The sequence below is a fragment of the Pelodiscus sinensis genome, chromosome 5 (assembly GCF_052426305.1).
Source record: "Pelodiscus sinensis isolate ZL-2025 chromosome 5, ASM5242630v1, whole genome shotgun sequence".
In the NCBI taxonomy this organism is placed as follows: domain Eukaryota; kingdom Metazoa; phylum Chordata; order Testudines; family Trionychidae; genus Pelodiscus; species Pelodiscus sinensis.
Window position 1 is genome coordinate 62640273 of NC_143056.1, and position 19321 is coordinate 62659593.

Consider the following 19321-nt stretch of genomic DNA (forward strand, 5'->3'; position numbering starts at 1 on the left):
TAAACAGTAGTCCCATACTACATCAGTATATGTGCAGCTGGAAAGGTCTGGAGCGGCACTCCAGCTGCATGGTCACACCACCACAGAAATCTTCTTCAGACACCCCTCTGTCCAGAGAGAGGGGCACCCAGGCCAAGGTTCAATAAGTAACAATGTAACCTAGGTCATGGGTTCACACCACCATTCAAATTTGGCCCATCTGCCACTCTCTGCAAATGGAGGGCTGACCAGACCCAATGGTATTGTGACCTGGCAAAGAAGAGGCCTGTTCCTGGATGGCAGAGCACAGGCAAGTTGCTGAGAACTTGACTCCTCACTGCACCAGCGTGTGCACTGCGTGGGTATAAGACAGGGAACACTATCTGGAAGAGGGAGACCCAGGGGCCCTGTGGCAAGAAGATAGGGTGTGAATGGTCTGGAACAAGGTCTCTGCACAGAATTAGGGGGAGAGGTGCAGAAGGGGGTCTAGACTTGAATTAGCAGGTCCCTATCCCCACAAAAAGAATCTCAATTGGCATCACAACTCTTACGATAGATAGTTTGGAGAGCAAATGATCCCTCCTCAAGACACCTTGTATCACAGAATACTAGAATACCAGAACTGGAAGGGACCTCGAGAGATCATCACGCCCAGTCCCCTGCCCTCACAGCAGGACCAAGCACCATAGATCATCCCTGATAGAAGTTTATCCAACTTGCTCTTACATATCTCCAGTGATGGAGATTCCACAACCCCCGGAGGCAATTTATTCCAGTGCTTAACCACCCTGACAGTTAGGAAGTTCTTCCTCATGTCCAACCTAAACCTCCCTTGCTGCAATTTAAACCCATTGCTTCTTGTCCTACCATCAGAAGAGAATAATTTTTCACCCTCCTCCTTGTAACAAACACCCTTTGAAGTCCTTTAAAACTGTTGTAGTAAGTTGAGGTTGGTATCATGGAGTCAGCAGGCCTGAATAAAGGCCTGTGACATAAAAACAGCAACAGGCCTGGAATGTAGTGAGCAAGACTTTGGTTCAGTGACACAGGAGCCAAGAAAGAGGCCCTATTGATAATTGTGTGATTGTGTAAGTTAGGTCAAGCATGGAAGGCCATAGGGAGGCACCAGGTACAGACTGTAAGCCAGAGGGGAGTAGCAGAACATCTTAATAATAAATGTCTTGATATGAAGACTCCCCAAAAACTAAAGTACAAACTGACCTAGGTTCAGGACCAGGTCAAAGTTGACAGCATGAAGGACAGCAAGTAAGCCCCCCTTCCGTAAGGGGAGGTGTAGTAACTAGTCAACAGAGGGTGGCAACCTGGTACGTAAAGAAGAGATGTAAGTTGTTCGTACATGTCTATAAAAGGGCACTGTAAATGGTGAGCTCTGACTGACCTTGCCGGGTGGGCGGGGGATGCACTAGGTACCTGTAATGGCAGGTGTCATTGCTGAGACTTACAAAATGCAAAGTGGCTTAAGAGTTAAGATGGTCTGCTAACCACTGTTAATATCTGTCATTTGGCAATAGGCCTGCTAAGTATCAGTACATTGCCAACGCCTGCAGAATGCACAGTGGCTTGGCATTGAGATTTTCTGCTGACAACTGTTAATGCATAGCATTTGGCAATAAACCTACTCGATTGGTTTCATCCTTGCCTAAATCTGTCATTTCCAGGGGCTTTCAGAGATTTACTACATTGACCCAAGTGCATGGGGTTTAGCGCTTTAGATAAAGGGAGCACACGCACGCACACAGCCGAAAGTTTATCACCAACAGAGTAGAGGACCTGTCAGCAATGAACCGGGACAACCCCGAAACCCTGACAATTGTTATCGTGTCCCCTCTCAGTCTTCTCTTTTCCAGAGTAAAGAAACCCAATTCTTTCAGTCTTCCCTCATAGGTCATGTTTTCTAGACCTTTAATCATTTTTGTTGTTCTTGTCTGGATCTTCTCCAATTTGCCCACATCTTTCCTGAAATGTGGTGCCCAGAGCTGGACACAACCAACACAGAGTAGATCAGAAGAATTACTTCTTGTGTCTTGCTTACAACAAGACACGAGAAGTGAATGCAAACAGAATGATGTTTGGTTTTTTTGCAATAGTGTAACGCTGTTGACTCATATTTAACTTGTGATCCCTAAATCCCTTTTAGCATTACTCCTTCATAGACAATCACTTCCCATTCTGTATTTGTGAAACTGATTGTTCCTTCTTAAGGGGAGTACTTTGCATTTGTCCTTATTGAACTTCGTCCTATTTACCTCAGACCATTTATCCAATTTGTCCAGATCATTTTGAATTATGACCCTATCCTGCAAAGCACTTGCAACCCCTCCCAGCTTGGTATCGTATGCAATCTTAATAAGTGTACTCTCTATGCCAATATCTAAATCATTGATGAAGATATTGAACAGAACCGGTCCCAAAATTGATCCTTCCAGAACACCACTTGTTATGCTCTTCCAGCATGATTGTGAACCATTGATGACAACTCTCTGAGAATGGTTATCCAATTAGTTATGCACCCACCTTATAGTATCCCAATCTATGTTGTATTTCCATAGTTTATTGATAAGGTCATGTGAAACTTTATCAAATGCTTTACTAAATTCTAGGTCAGGGGTGGGATGGAGGCTGCCAGTGGGCCAGATTCGACCCGCCAAGCTATCACATCTGGCCCGCAACCCCCTCACCGGAACCTTCAGGCAGAGATCAGTTCACGTTTTAGAAAGCCAGCTGTTCTCCCCTCCGGACTGCCTGGGGAGGGAGGAGGGAGATGTCTCCTGCTGTTCCCGCCCCACAGCAAAATCTCTTAGCTGCTATGGGCCAATCTCTCAGTTTCCAGCCAATAGGAGCCAAGAATTTTTGCTGGGAGCAGGGGCAGCGTAGGAAGCCTTCTCCTCCCCTCCTCATCCTCTCTCCTCTGCCTCTTATGCTCAGAATGGAGCCAAGTGGAGCAGTGAGCAGCCCACAGCCAGAGCCTGCTTCTGGCACCCAGCACTCCCTTCCCCAACCCTCTGCCCCCCCATACCAAAACCTTCTACCTCCTCCTGCACCCATATCCTCTCCCAGATCTGGCACCCAATCTCCTTCCCCAGATCACAAGGCCCTCCTAGCCTAGGCCACATCCCAAAATCCTGCACCCCAGTCTCCTGTCCTAGGTCACAACCACCTCTTTCACCCAAACTCCTTCCTAGATCCTGTTCTCCCTCCTGCACCCCAGTCCCTCATCCCAAGTTCCCCTTTGTACCCAACCTCCATCCCAGAACCTGCATCTCTCCATTACTATCCTGGATGAGTATGACCCTCAACCACTTTCCAAAATCTTGGAGTGGCCACCCTCTCCAAAATTATAGCTCACCCCTGATCTAGGTATACCATGTCTACCACTTCCCCCTTATCCACAAGACTTATTATCCTATCAAAGAAAGTTATCAGGTTGGTTTGACATGATTTGTTTTTTATAAAACCATGCTGACTGTTACTTATCACCTTATTTTCTTACAGCTGTTTGCAGATGGATTTCTTAATTATTTACTCCATTATCTTTCCTGGCACAGAAGTTAAACTGACTGTAGTTTCCTGGGTTGTCCTTCTTTCCTTTTTTATAGATGGGCGTTGTATTAGCCCATTTTCAGTCTTCTGGAATCTCACCCATCTTTCATGACTTTTCAAAGATGACAGCTAATGGCTCAGATACCTCCTCAATTAGCTCCCTAAGTATTCTAAGATGCATTCCATCAGGCCCTGGTGACTTGAAGACATCTTCACTCAAGCTCATCTAAAGAAGTGGGCTTTGCCCATGAAAGCTCATTATATAAATATCTATATATATCTTTTTGTTAGTCTCTAAGGGCATGTCTACACTAGAAAACTATTTAGAAATAACTAAATTTGATTTAAACTCCTGATTTTACGCAATCAAAATAGTGTGACCCCACAATGGGGAAATTAGTCCAACGCAGGCTCCATTAATGAGGCTGTGCTACCGTTTGCATGTTTGAAACATGTCCTGTGACATCCAAAACACAGATACAAAGATGCGGGCTGTGTAAAAGCTGCCAAAACTAAGTATTGTACATTGTCCTTAAATTCTGTTCATCATCACCACTCCCTCTTAGGCATTTAAATTATTTGTTGCCTCAAATGCAATGACAATATGTCTTTGGCCAAAGGCATTCACCAAACCCGTGCAGTTTCCATTTTTGTGAATAATGTAGTCAAACACTTCAAGACAAAAGCCTCAGGGTAATAACTCTCTGGACTTCAATTTTCATCTGCTCACAACAGATGTTTGAAACTCACAGTTACTTTGGTCTTTTGTCTCCAAGCATAAGCATGCCTCGAAGAATTCCCCAAAGGGAGGCATAGACAAGCATCCATACATCTTCAGCATAAGTTATCGATGAACTTAAAGATGTACAGACTTATCACCTCAAACTTTTCTTTTGCTAACTATATGGTGAAACCTTGTCCAAAAAGGGTACGGGACAAATATTAATAATGGATCCCTGACAAACTGATGATGGGTCATTTATTTTCCATCCTACATTTCTTTCATCTTTGCCAGCAGAAAGGAGGACAATAACACCAGGTATAGTTCCATTCCCCTCTGCTAGTAAAATCTGGCTTTCAGATGTTACTGCATCAATTCTTTTTAATCTCAGCATAGCTAGGACATCAGTCAAGTCAGAGAACCTAAGTAATACTTTTCAGTCAACACAGCATCCCATAAATACAGAAGGGCTTTTGTGTGTGGCCATTTTGTTATGCTCATATTAGGGATGTAAAATATTAACTGGCTAATTGAATAGTTGATGCAATTTGCATCTACTATTCAATTAGTGGATACGGGCACCTCCATCTTTGAAGTGTAGCAACAGCCCTGGGGCTGTTGCTACACTTCAAAGATGCAAGCGCTGAAGAGAGCATGGGGCCAGTGGGGGACTCCAGGCTGCACATGGCGTTTCAAAGTGGCAGATCCCTGGTTCCACACAGCACTGCCACTTTGAAGAACCCGCTCCTCTTTTCTCCCTCCCTTGCTGCCGTTTTCTGATTGAAGTAGCAAGCGGGAGGGAAGCTACTAGTTGACTAGCATGTTGACTATCTGATAAGCATTTGCTTATCAGATAGTCAACTAGTCATTCACATCCCTAGTTCATAGGAGTCTGTACAGTACTGACCAATTTCTCGCAAATGTTCATGATTTGACTTTGCTGTTCTACATTTTGGAAGGATAGTTAGCAACTATAGTAGGGTTCCCAACTCTGACGGAAGCTATTTTGGGCAATTTTTTCCCCAACATGACGTAATGTAATTTTCTATTAAAATCTTCAGGACTGCACATTGATGCAGATTCCGGGAGACTTCTGGTTAATCTGGAGGGTTGGCAACCCTGGAAACCAAATTCTGTACTATCCTTCTCTTCTAATACCCAGGCTAGGGATGTTAGAAATAATTTTAGTAATCATGTAACTGCAACAATTCTTTGTGGTTATATGGTTACTAAAATGCTCCCCCTGGGGGTGGGGCCAGTAACCAGTGCACTCCTGGCCCCATTCCCAGAGAGCCCCCTCTATCAGAGGCAGCAGCGCTGGGCAGCAACAGCCCATGTCCGTGGGGCATGGCTCCCTGCAAAGACTGGCTTCCCGCTTGTCACCCCACAGCACGGAGTGGCAGGTGGCTCCCCTGCAAGCTCTTCATTTAAAACTTGGACTGACAGGTTGAGACCGAGCCAGCCTGATGGACCGAGTTTTAAATGCAGAGCAAGGCGGGTGTTGCAGTTAACCAGGACCATTAACCAATAAGCAATTGCTTATCGGTTGAATGGTTATTCTACTAGCCACTAACATCCCTAACCCAGGCTGTCATCTGCAGAACAATCAGTTATCATAGGACAGTCTAGTCTGCAGAGTAATTATAAAATCCCATTTAGGCACTTTGCAATGTTGCATAACATCCTAATGTTGTATTAATAGTGATGTGATTGCATCATAACTCACAGACAGAAGCAACCTTATGCTAATTAGATCCAAACATCAGAATTTGGAATTGGTTAGATTTAGAACGCTAAACCCAACACTAGCCATGAATGGAACCCCAAAAATCCTGCAGTTAGTTCTGCTAATGCCAATCTCTGAAATGAGTGCAATGGGTTTGTGAACAAGGGATGTTAGATAATGTTTATTTTAATAATCATGTTGCTGCAAAAAAAAATTATTGGTTACACAGTTACTAAAATATTCCCTGGGGATAGGGCTGGTAGCCAGTGCGCTCCCAGCTCCCGGCCCCACTCCTGAGGAGCCCACTACAATCCCACATTGCTGCCTCTGTATCATAGGCAGCAGCATGGGGTAGGTAGCAGGTGGAGCTGGTCCATGAGGGGAGCCAGTTTAAAAATCAGCTCCTCTTACGGACCAGTTCCCTCCTACAGCCCCATGCTGCTGCCTCTGGTATATCCCACAGAGCAGCCTCTCTCTGTGGCGAGCTGAGAGAGGCTGCTCTAGCATCCTGCCTGCTCCCTCCCACCACTGCTTCTGTGGGAGACAGCAAGGGGGGAGGGCAGCTCAGTGGAACTGGTACACACAGAGAGCCAGTTTCCTGTGTGTAATGGCTCCCGCCTGCCCCTCTCACCCTCTGTACTGTTACCTCTCTATCAGAGGCAGAAGTGCAAGAGTGGGGGACTGGCAGGATCCAGTGCTCATGGAGTGTATTAGAGGCAGCAAAGGGGGTTGCATGTAGTTGTTTGGATTAACCAATAAACCCAGGTTTATTGGTTAATTGTTTAAACAACTATACATTAACATCTTTATTGTGAACATTTCAGTATCCTTGTCTACGAGACACCGCTGACTAATTGACTTGGAGAGTTGTTTATGTTTGTTTTTATTAATTTATGGTTCTTAAGATCCTTCTCTGCAAGATTTATGCTGATACATGTAATTTGTGTTCAGACTGTATTAACACTGGAATCGGTTTCTTTCAGAGCTATTCAAATGTGATGCATGTTGCATCTGAAAGAGAAACTGCACTTCTATAAACTGTGCAGCTTGTATAGCACAAATTGTGATCGACACCAGGCCTCTACCTAGACTGATAAGCTAATTATGCCCCATGGGCAGCATTGCCAACTTTGGTTGGATGAATTCCTGGAGATTTCATCACATGACATAATCTTTAATTAAAGATTAAACTAATTCCTGGAGACTCCAGGACAATCCTAGAGATTTGGCAACCCCACCAGCAGGATGTGTCTGGGAAAGCAATACAGCACATGGAAACAATAAAATATGACAGGTAAATGATATAGTCACATGACTAACATTTGCTGAAAGCTAAAGCCCAGATTCTCACTGATATTTAGACAACTAACTCCCATAGATTTAGGCACATAAATTCCTTTAAGGAGCTGAGCCTAAGTGCTTTGAGCACCCAAAAATGCAAGGCTCGGGAGCAAGTGTCTGCTTTAAAAAAATATTAGGGTTGTTTTAAATATTTGTGACATTTAATTTCTCTGTTTCTCTTCTTTGATGAAAACAGTCCAATTTATTTAGAATATTTTAAAAGGAAAATATGGTCACTTAACTATACACAGCCCTGAGGCACTAGATCAGTGGTCTCCAACCTTTTTACACCCAAGATCACTTTTTAAATGACAGAATAAGGCAAGATTTATCGCCCCGCCCCTTCCTTGAAGCCCCTCCCCTTCCTTGAAGCCCCACCCTCTATTCTCCTCTCCATCACTTGCTATCCCCAACCCTTATACTGCTGCTTTTTTTTTTTCAATTCTTCTGTAGGAAGAGATTTTTCCAACACTTGGCCCGTCTAGACTGGACCAAATGTCAAAAAACCTCTTCTTTTTGAAGTCCCCTTATTCCTCGTGGAAAGAGGAATATAGGGGTGACTGAAAGACCATGTTTGCTCTTCCACTAAAAAAAGCGAAAGAACAAATGCATCCCTGGATCCCAGAAAAACTTTTCTGCATATCTCAGGAATCCTGAAAAACTCCTGCAGTCTAGCCGTACCCTCGCTGGGCTGAGACAGGATGTGTAGGCTCTGGGGTGGGAATGAGGGATTTGGGTGAGGGAAGGGGTGAGAGGTGCAAGCTCTGGGAGGAAATCTGAATGCAGGAGGAGGTGGAGAAGGGGACGCTGGCTCAGGGATGGGGCTCCAGGCCGGGCAGTGTTGGGGTCAGATGTACATTGGGGTACCAACGCGCCACAGGCTTGTGGATGTGAGGGTTCAGGAATTTGGGTTGGGGTATGTGCGGGGCTTAGGGCAGGGGGTTCCAGCGTATGATAGGCTCAGATCTAGGGTCTAGGGGAAGGGGGAGTGCAGGAGTGTTATGATGCTGTGGCCAGATGGGGGCTTGGCCACAACTGGTGGTTTGTTAGCCAGGCTTCATTTTTAAATAAAATACTATGTCAAAAAAAAAATTTCTGCATTGTCTTTATTTCTGAGAAGGGTAAGGAACCTGTTTTGAGTCAGAGGTCACTGACCCACAGACAAGTCAGTTGCGGCCACACAAGGGCAATGAAAAAAACCCCTCCTCCCAACCCCCCCTCCCTCACCACCACCACCACCAAGCCTCACTAATGTGTCCCCAACTGTGCTGGTGGAACCGGGAGACATGGTGCTGGAGAAGGGTGCTAGTGGGTGCTGGGGCAGGGGACAGAGTGCTGAGGTGGGGGCAGGGTTCTGCAGCAGGGCATAGGGGAGAGAGAACAGGGTGCTGGGGGGGGGGAGAAGGGGACCCACTGATCCCACCTTCCTCTACCTCCAACCCCAGAACCCTCTGACCCTGTCCAGCCAACCCTGGTGATCTGTGTCTCTGTATTAAACCTGCCAAACCCATCATCTAATATCCCCTATATCCCACTAACCCCGTTACCTCACAAGTCTGTCTTGCCAAGACTATCACCCCAGTGCCCACCATCTTCTGCTTCCCAACATGCCCTGCTGCCAACTTCCTTTCTTCAACCACCTCTGTTTTGCCTGGAGCCCATCCTGCATCCACTCTTACTACCAACCTTGGCACTTTGGCTGTGTCTACACTGCACCCCTTTTCCGGAAAAGGGATGCAGATTAGACACTTTGGAATAGCAAAATCCGCAGGGGATTTAAATATCCCCCACGGTATTTGCATTAACATGGCTGCCGCTTTTTTCCGGCTTGGGGATAAGCCGGAGAAAAGCGGCAGTCTAGACGTGATTCTCCGGAAAATAAGCCCTTTTCCGGAGGATCTCTAATTCCTACTTTCAAATAGGAATAAGAGATCCTCCGGAAAAGGGCTTATTTTCCGGAGAATCACGTCTAGACTGCCGCTTTTCTCCGGCTTATCCCCAAGCCGGAAAAAAGCGGCAGCCATGTTAATGCAAATACCGCGGGGGATATTTAAATCCCCTGCGGATTTTGCTATTCCAAAGTGTCTCATTAGCATCCCTTTTCCGGAAAAGGGGTGCAGTGTAGACACTGCAGTCACTGTGTCCCAGCAAACCCTGACAACAACCTCCCATTTCTCCATATCCTGCCCCACCACTTCCAGTGCTTCCTGATCCTGCCCCACCACCCCTTACTCCACAAATTCCATCATTGCCTGTTGTACCAAACCCTGATCCTGCCCCATCGACCCTGCAACTGCCTGTTCCACAAGCTCTGAGGCCCCCAACCCTGCTCAGACACCCTCAGATCTTCTGCCCCCTGAGACAGAAGCATGAGCTGCACCGTGCCTGGCTCCATAACCACTGACCCACTGCAACCCACCCTCTCTTGCTCTTTGACCTCTAACCCCTGCCCTCCCTCAACCCCAGCCCTTCCCACTTAAGCCATAGTCCCAGCCCAGCCTCTTGCTCCCTGGTGCCCAACACCCTTTGACCCCCACCCCTACGCATCATGCCCTTTGACCCTTTAACCTCTGACCCCTACAATCCATGTCAACACCCTCTTGCCCTGTGACCCCAGCATGCCCCCACTCAATGCCCCTTTGCCCCTCCACCCCCACACTCCCCAGAGCAAGGCTGTCCCTTCTAGGGAGTGTGGCCATTACTGCCGCATGGGTAGGGGAGCGGCCATTGGCGGTGTATGGCCTCTGTCCTCCTTCATGCCCACGAGTGGGGGGTGAGAGGAAGAGGAGGGAGCACGGAGCCCCAGCTGCATCACCATCTTACCTGGGTGGGAGTGGGAGGGAGATGCCTCCTACTCTGCCTCCTCCTCTCACTGCCTCAGCCCCAGTGCTACTGCTAGGCAAAATCAGCCCCAGTCTCCAGAGCCACTGTGAAAAGCTGGCTTCAGCTCCGGCAGCCGCCACAGCCCAGCAGCCAGCAGCTCACGACCCGGCACTGGTTTAGAATGGGGATGGCTGGGAACCACTGGGTTAAACAATATTTAAATGGGATTTTACATAGAAAAGTTTAACTTTTAAGAGATAGGAAATAAATTGCCTAACTAAAGTTGCATAGGGATTTTCCTTTTGTTAGTGTTCTCTAGTCAAAACAACACTTTCTGATCTAGTAAGAGTTTATTTTAAACCACTGGTTCTCAAACTTTTAGGCCCATTGTCCAACCCATTCAACACAGACTTTTCCATAGATCACTAGCCAATCATACATGATGACAAAATGGGTGCAGGAGGGGGTAGGAATACAGGGTCTGGCCAAAAGGGAGGGTGCTGGAGTGGGCTGGGAATGGTCTAGGTGGGAGGTTGGATGCAGAAGTAACCTGACCGGGGGACGACGACTGGCCAGGAGGTTGGGTACAGGAGCAGGCTGGGATTGGAAGGTCTCAGCAGGAGGGGGGTACATAAGGGGAATGGAAGTGCAGAGTCTGGGCATGAGGCGGATAAAGTGATGCTTACCTGACTCTGTGTCTCCTGCTGCTTCCAGGCACCGCCTCCTGCTGATCCCATTGGCTTTGGTTCTGGCCAATGGGAGCAGCAGTGAAAGCCTTCAGGTGATCAGGAATAGAAATGTAGTTGTGTTAGTCTGGTCTAGCTGAAACAAAAAACAGGACTACGTAGCACTTTAAAGAGTAACAAGATGGTTTATTAGGTGATGAGCTTTCATGGGCCAGACCCATTTCCTCAGATCAAATAGTGGAATTTGCTCTGTAATCTAGCAGTAAGCTCATATTCCCCATGGTCCAGATCCACAAAGGTATTTAGGCTTCTTCACCTGCACGGATCTGAAGAGCCTGAATGCCTTTGTGGATCTGGGCCCATATAACTGGCTAAATGAGACCAACACACACATACACACACCTTGCAGTTTTCTAGTTCCCTGCCCCCACCATGCCCTGGAAAAGCTGCCTACCCCACTCTAACTGGCTAGTGGCCTAGCATGTCTTCACTGTTGGCTTAAGCTCCCTGTCTGGATCAGTTGCTGTTCCTTGCAAATTCTCTCCTATTCCTGCCCTCAATTCCTAATGTGGCCTCTCTCCAAGAGAAGTGTCTAGAAGCGGCAGCAGGGCACAGTGCGGGAGCAGGTAGTGATGGGAGACCTTCCCTCTTCCTTGTCATAACATAGCAAACTCCCTAGTCTGAAAAATTCCTACAGGCTGGCCCTAAATAGTTAACTTTAAGCTTTCTGATCAGGTCTGTAGGTGAACTGAGATAAAAATCAAGCCAATTTCTTTTTCCAATTAATTGATTAGAGCATGTACTGACAGCATGCCTATAAAAGTGGTTGGGCAACAGAACTGCTCAGTTTGCATATGCAACTCTAAAAAGGAATTTAACAAGCTGGAGCTGAAATGTATTAGGCAATTCTACCTTCTTCTCTCCCTCTCTCCAAGTATTATGAGGATTCAGTAGGCAATGGCTATAAAGCCCTTCAAAGATATGATGAAGTAGTGGAATCATCACCACAGCATGTGACAATAAAATCAACTTGATTTTTGTGTTCTAGGCACTACAGTATTCTGTGGTATATGGACTGCACAGAATCAATTCTGACCCTCTCCACTAGTACTCACAGCTGCTCTCTCCATAGCAAATTGTGCTAATATCTTTGATTCCTCACCCCTACCCTATTAAGGTCATTCTCAGACACTCTTCACAGATCAAGGTGAACCAGTAATAACACAGATATCATACAGTTATAACATGCACCACTAAGAAAATATGCTTGATAAGGGAATTAATTCTGACAGCCACCTATCCCATAAGAGGAGTATGCATGTTTTTATACTGTACTCTTTTGATTTTATTTGCCTCTTTATACCTGGTGGTCTGAGTATTTTGTATAGGCACGATTGTATCCACAACTTAACACCAAATGGCAAGAATTAGCTTAGCTTTTTATTTAATCCATAAACACTCACACACTTTATTTACAGAAAAAGGAATATGAGGGATGGGACAGCTTTATGATTTACCCAAAAATCGCACTGCAAGCCCTTGGCAGAGCTGGAAACATAACAGGATCTCTCTACATCCTCTTCCCCTCCCCACCATCACTCTGCCCTGGCTGATTCCTCCTTGTTCTACATCTGGTCTTAAGAAAACCATGAACTTACAGTGTATCCTACAGGCAACTTCTGCCTAGGAACAATCAAGGAAGTCACCCTAAAATGCTGGCCCCCACCTCAGAATAGATTGCACTTCTGTAACTCTTTCCCTCTGGGGATCACCAAGCCCTTCACAAAAATTTGAACCCCATTTTATAGAGGGAAAAAGTCAGGCACAGAGAGGAAGAAAGTTGTTTTAAAGTTACAACCAGTTAGTGTTACAGCTCAGGTGTCCTGACTCCTAATTTTCTGATAGACTAATCTCACTGCTTCGGTGTTAATTACCTGGGCTACTTTGTAAGGGTGACAAAAAAAGAGAAACAGATGGCCCTGCAGGTGAGAAGCAGATTACTTCTTCAAAGGCTGTATCAGACATTCAGCAGCCATTAACAAACTGGGAAGCGAGAAAGCGTCTCTTTCACAACACAAAAGAATATCCCTTCCTTGTGCATAAGTCCCCCAGTGAGGAAAGACTGTTCAGGCGCCTCACAGAGACCCGTGGTAAAAGTTCTCCTCCTCCTGCTGCTGCTGCTGCTCCGGGAACCGTGTTGCCTTTGGCACAGGGAAGAGTTTGGAAAGTTGCAGACTTTCCTCTTTTGATGGATGAATCTGCTGTTTCAATTCTCTCCGGGACGAAACCACGTAACCGCTTCGCACGGACTTTTCGGGGGACTGCGGGACCACCACAATGGGAGGAGAGAGGCTCAGCCCCTTTCAAGGCGGCTATAAAGCCAGGGCATGCACCCTTCCAAATCACCAGAGCAGAGAGGGGGGATCTCAGGGAAGACTAGCACAGAAATTACCAGGCGAAGACACAGGCAACAAATCCCCCGCTCTCTGGTACAGATCAACCGGGCAGGGCAATCTGAAGAAACTCATGCGCTCCAGCAGAAACTGTAGGAACTCAGGGTGAGCCCGCGAGAGCCTGGAGCCCGCTGAGGGATCCCTAGGGACCTCCCGGGTCTCTGGGGAAGCGCACGAGGGAGGCTCCTAGACGGTTCAGGTGCTGACTGAGCCAGTGACTGGGCTGGACGGAGATTCCCCCCCCCCCCCGACGGCGTAGGGGTCACAAGAGGCTCCTAAGGCTCTTCCTCAGGCCCGGTGGCCAGCACCCAGCGCTGGGCGGGAGCCGCGCCATGGCCACAGGAGGGGAGAGGAGCGGCAGCCCCGGGGAGCCGGCCGCCTGGCTCAAGGACACAGCCCGGCCCGCCTTGCTCCTGGCCAGCGCCTTCTTCCTCTGCCTGTGGGCCAGGCAGCGCCTGAGGCCGCAGCGCGGGAGCCCGCCCGGTCCCTTCGCCTGGCCGCTGCTGGGCAACGTGCTGCAGCTGGGCCGCCTGCCCCACCTCACCTTCTGCCGGATGGCCCAGCGCTACGGCGACGTCTTCCAGCTGCGGCTGGGCCGGCGGCCCGTGGTGGTGCTCAACGGGGAGGCGACCATCCGCCAGGCCCTGGTGCGGCAGGGCGCCCAGTTCGCCGGCCGCCCCGACTTCCCCTCCTTCCGCCTGGTGTCGGGCGGGCGCAGCATGGCCTTCGGCCGCTACAGCCCGCGCTGGCTCGCCCACCGCCGCCTGGCCCACGCCAGCCTGCGCGCCTTCTCCACCGCCAGCGGCCACAGCCGGCGCCTGCTGGAGCAGCACGTGGCGGCGGAGGCGCGGGAACTGATCCGCGGCTTCCTGCGGCGCGGCGCGGGCGGCGCCTACTTCGACCCCTGCCCGCTCTTCACCGTGGCCAACGCCAACGTGATCTGCGCCCTGTGCTTCGGCCAGCGCTACGGGCACGACGACGGCGAGTTCCGGGCGCTGCTGGGCCGCAACGACAAGTTCGGGCAGACGGTGGGGGCGGGCAGCCTGGTGGACGTGCTGCCCTGGCTGCAGCGCTTCCCCAACCCCGTGCGCAGCGTCTTCCGCGACTTCCAGGCGCTCAACCAGGAGCTGCACGACTTCGTCAAGGCCAAGGTGGCCCAGCACCGGCGCACCTACGACCCGGGGCTCACCCGCGACATCAGCGACGCCGTCATCGGCCAGATCGAGCAGGGCGACGGCAGCGGGGCGCCGGGGGGGCTCAGCCCGGACTACGTGGAGGGCACCATGACCGACATCTTCGGGGCCGGCCAGGACACCACTTCCACCGCCCTCTGCTGGGTCCTGCTGCTGCTGCTCAAGCACCCGCACCTCCAGCGCCAGCTGCAGGCCGAGCTGGACCGCGTGGTGGGCCGGGCCCGGCTGCCCACTGTCGAGGACCGCAGCTGCTTGCCCTACCTGGAAGCCTTCATCTACGAGACGCTGCGCTTCAGCAGCTTCGTGCCGGTCACCATCCCGCACGCCACCACCGCCGACGTGGAGCTGCAGGGCTTCCGCATCCCCAAGGACACGGTGGTCTTCGTCAACCAGTGGTCGGTCAACCACGACCGGCACAAGTGGAAGGACCCGCATGTCTTCGACCCGGCCCGCTTCCTGGACCAGGAGCAGAAGCTGGACCGGGACCTGACGTGCGGCGTCATGATCTTCTCCATCGGCCAGAGGCGGTGCATCGGCGACCAGCTTTCCAAGCTCCAGATCTTCCTCTTCACCGCCATCCTCCTGCACCAGTGCACCTTCGAGTCCAACCCGGCCGAGCGGCTCACCATGGACTGCGTGCACGGGCTGGCGCTCAAGCCCCTGCCCTTCACCGTCTCTGTGAAAAGAAGAGACGCCCCCCAGGGCTGCCTGCCCGCCGATGCCCTGTGAAGAACCACCCTCCTCCCCAGCCCTCGGGGTGCTGCGCGGGGCTCGCTGCGCCTATAGCCAGTGCCAGCGGGAGCGCGCTCCGCATAGCTTTAGGTAGGCTCGGCGCTTGCTCGAGGCGTTTTCTCCCCCGCGCAGGGCAGTTACTCCCCTTCCCGGGAAAGTCGGAAGCCCCTTGGGGTGAATTTCTGTCCCCTCCAGCCGGGAGGAGGGAACAGAGACTCCGGCTCCGAGCTCCTGGGCAGCGATCCTTTCTGCCCACTGCTCCCCACTTGCCTGCTTGCGCCGGGAGTTCAGCCCCGACTCCCAAGCAGCTTCAGTCCGTTTGGGATTGGTGGAGCCAGGGGCGCGGTAGTCACGCTCCTGCCTTCCTTTTGGCGGGTCGCGAGGCGCAGCGATTCTCGCCCTCTAGAGATCGGACGCATCCGCTCTCCCGCAAGGGGCAAGGGGAAAGCTGACCCGGCGTGTTGCGGCCGGGGTCTGAGGCAAGACGGACGGAGTGGCTGAAAAGAAGCGCTGTCTCTGCGAACCGCCCGCGTTACTGACACAGACGGGGCTGCGCGCTCGCACTGTCCCCTGTACGGTGCCCGTGGGAGTGTCAAGCACCCGGCTAGAGCTGCCTCCGCAAACCTACCAGCGGGCAGTCGGGCGCTCACTCGCATTCCCATTGGGGCAGCGAGCTCGTTCCCCCGGCCCTGCAGTCTACAGTGGAATTCGGCCGGGTATGAAATGGTTGGGACCATTTGCCGGGAGCCTCGCCCGAAGTCGTGTTCGGACACGGTAGGAGCCCCATGCCCCTAAGCAGCGTGGCCCGCGGCCAGCTTCGGCTGCCTCCCGCCTGCGCCCTCCGTACGAAGAGCGGCTGGGCTGTTTCCTGCAGGGCTCGGATACAAAGAGGTGAAAGTCATCCTTGCCGAACGCCAGCGGGCTGCCAGGTGCTTTAGCCTTCCGCTGAGTCACTGAGCGGGGAACAAGTGTGTGTCTAGCTAGTCCCGCTGACTTACACTCTCGGCAGGAGGCATTTCAAGAGGAGTAGCATTTCCTTCCCGGCAACTTCCCCTCTGCCTGCCAAACACAGCAGTTTGGAAAGCTTTTAGCTTATCTAGACAGCGCTGCATACTCTCTGGTATTTTACAACCCAGCAGTCTCTCTCCCTGTTAGCTTTGGACACACACATATATTTGCCTATGGTACTTCTATGTGTTATTCTTTTCTAATATGAATCATTTCCGTTTTAATTCATGGAAGAACAAAATTTGACTTGTCCCTTTTCAATAAAATATCTTTGGCACAATGATATTGCATTGCTGCTTTTGTTGGTTGGGAGAGAGAAGCAGGGTGAGTAGTATTTGTGCCCAGTTTCCTTGCTCTGCAGGGGTACCCTAATCTTGGCCTCAGATAGCTAACAGAAAAATCCTCCATCAAATAGCAATGAGGCAGGTAGGTGTGTGAGAGTAGCATTTTCTGATTCCTCCTGCCCCTTGAAACAGCAGGAAGCACATGGGTTGTGTGTAATGGATGCCAGACATAGCCTGCCCCCAGTTAGCATGACTTGATATTCCCAACATCTCTGGAAGAGCATATGCTACCCTACAGTGGGAGAGAGTGTGGCGTGAGGGCAAGGCGATCCAGCTATTATGGATAGGGCCCTACCAAATTCATGGTCCACTTTGATGAATTTAAAGGTCATAAGCTTTTTCAAATACTCAGTTTCACTGTTTCAAATATTTACATCTGAAATTTCATGTGTTGATAACCAGGGGGATTGTAACCCCAAAGAGGGTTGGGGGAGGGGTTTGTGCTGCTACTGACAGGCGCTGGTTCAGAGCTGAGCAGGGAGGACGGACAAATGGGTCACAAGGTATGGTGAACGCATCATTTTGGGGGAAGGCAAGACCAGCCTTATGGGTGAGCAACTGCCCCTGGGCCCCACCCACCCAAGGTCCCTTTAGCCCCCCATGCAATGGGCCTAGAGCCAGGGCTGAGGGCAAGGACACCTGACCATTTGTAGAAGCGGGGGTGCCACTGGTGTCAGAAATTAGGCTTGGGGCCAGGCCTCCCCACTTCCTAACATGGGTGCAGTTTGGGGGTAGGTGCAGCAGTACTTCCCAAACAGCAAAACTTGGGCAAGTGCAGAGCAATGCCAACAGGCTGCATTTCACGGTGGTGTTGCTCCACCCCCAAACTGCAGGGGCTGTGCTTTGCAGTGCTCCCCTGCCATGAAGCATGGCTGCTACTGGCCCTGCCTGCCACCCCAAACTATGTCACATTAAAAAGTGGAGAGGATGGCCGCCAGCCAGAGCCCTCCCAGCTACAACACCATTGGCTTGGGCCAACCCAGCTGGGGGCTCCTACCATGTGCCAAGCTGCAGCGGCTAGTCCCAGCAGGGATGAGGAGAAATGGGACTTCCTTTTCCCATGTATGGACCACTTGTGAGCCTAGTCACCCACCTCCAGGTGCTGCCCCCATCTGTTAGAAGTTCTGTGGCTCTTACTTGTGCAGTAACCCCCCTCTCTCTGTGAGTGGGAAACAATAGGAGCAGCAAGCAGGGTGGGAGTGCAGACCTTCTTGAAGATGGGGGAGGTTCCCAAAGGTGGATCTGTCCCAACCCAGGGAGCAACCTGTGCAGAGGAGAAAGTCCTAGCCCTCCCCACCCCCTGCCAGCACTAGCAGCTAGAGCCTGATACATGGTAGGAGCCCTGGTTGGGGTGCCCCAGCTCTTCCCCCAGGGGTGACACATGACTTCCATATTTGGGGAAGCTGGACATGAGCACAGGAAGCTCCCTAGAAATGGGAGGGGCTGCCAGCACCTGGATTGTGTCCCCCTTACCCTGCTCAGCCCACAAGGCCCCTGCCACTCATGCCTCTTCGCCCCTCCTGCTGGCTGCCCATGCCACATTTGTCCCCTTTCCCAATACTCCCACCCACTACTCACGTCTCTTCACCCCCTCCCCTAATGACCGCTGCTGCTTGTGCCTTTTTGCTCCTTCCCCACAAGGAACTTCCCCTCCCCCCACTGCCTGCCACTCAGACCCCTCCAAGCTCCTTCCCAGGATGCCAAGGAATGCTGTGGGGAAGAGGGGAAGGCTTGGGGGAAGAAGCAGAGCAAGAGCAGGCCTCTGGGAAAGATGCAGCGGGTGTCAGGAAAAGAAGCAACATGGGTGAGACCATGGTGGAAGAAGATAAGTGTGGGGGGAGGAGCTTGGGAAGAGTATTGCCCAAGCACCCTTTCAGCAATGGCTGCACCACAGAGATGGTGGGCAGGTGTGCCTTCAGAGGGAGGTACACTTCATCTTGTTTGGGGACTCTTAGCTACCCTGACCTCTTATACCCGCCTCCTATACTTGCCCCTCCCAAGCAAATTTCCCAATGGAGGCCAGATTTAGTGGCCCATGATGCATTTTTCAGAGCTGTGAATTTGATAGGGCCCTCCCTATTTATGGAGCATCTTCGGTGAGCAGGTGGCATTGTACAAAGCTAAGATGATAGGGTCTGTGCTTGAGGGGCTGTGATTTTGCTGAGACAGACAAAATTATGTGAGGACCCAGGTTTGTGGCAGAGAGGAAATTATGAAGTATACATCTGTTGCCATTCATGCAATCAACCTATTTTAAGAATGTGAAGAAGAGAAGGGGCTGTTAGCTGCTGTCGAAGAGGGTCTTTTTCGAGTTCACAGGGCAGCACTGAAGAAGGCACAAGTGAAAAGCAGGAGACTAGAAAGTGGGAGATGGGGGAAATGACTTCTAGGCCAGTGATACTCTAAGTTTTATGAATCAAAAGTGGGGCTGTGGGTACATCTACACTCCAGCACTATTTCAGGGTACCTCCAGCATCCCAAAATAGCTATTTCTTGTCTTTTAAATAAGCTCATTATTTCAAAATAGCTTTCGAAATAACAGGCTTGGTAGTCTGATGTCCCTGTAAACCTCGTTCCATGAGGAGTAAGGGACATTTCAGAATAGTAGTTTATTTCAAAATACACTCAAAATAAGCTATGTGATTTGTGTAGCTCAAATTGTGTAGCTTATTTCAAGCTACGGGTGTAGTGTAGCCACACCCTGTAATGGGTGTCCTGGTTACTCACAGACAGGGCTGGCCCAAGCCCTTTTGG

The 19321-nt window shown here is 50.4% G+C and overlaps 1 pseudogene; it reads left to right on the forward strand.

Annotated features, from left to right (window-relative positions):
* Positions 1-12497: 12497 nt before the first annotated feature.
* LOC102451917 (cytochrome P450 1B1 pseudogene) lies at positions 12498-15354 on the forward strand (annotated as a pseudogene).
* The last annotated feature ends 3967 nt before the right edge of the window (positions 15355-19321 follow it).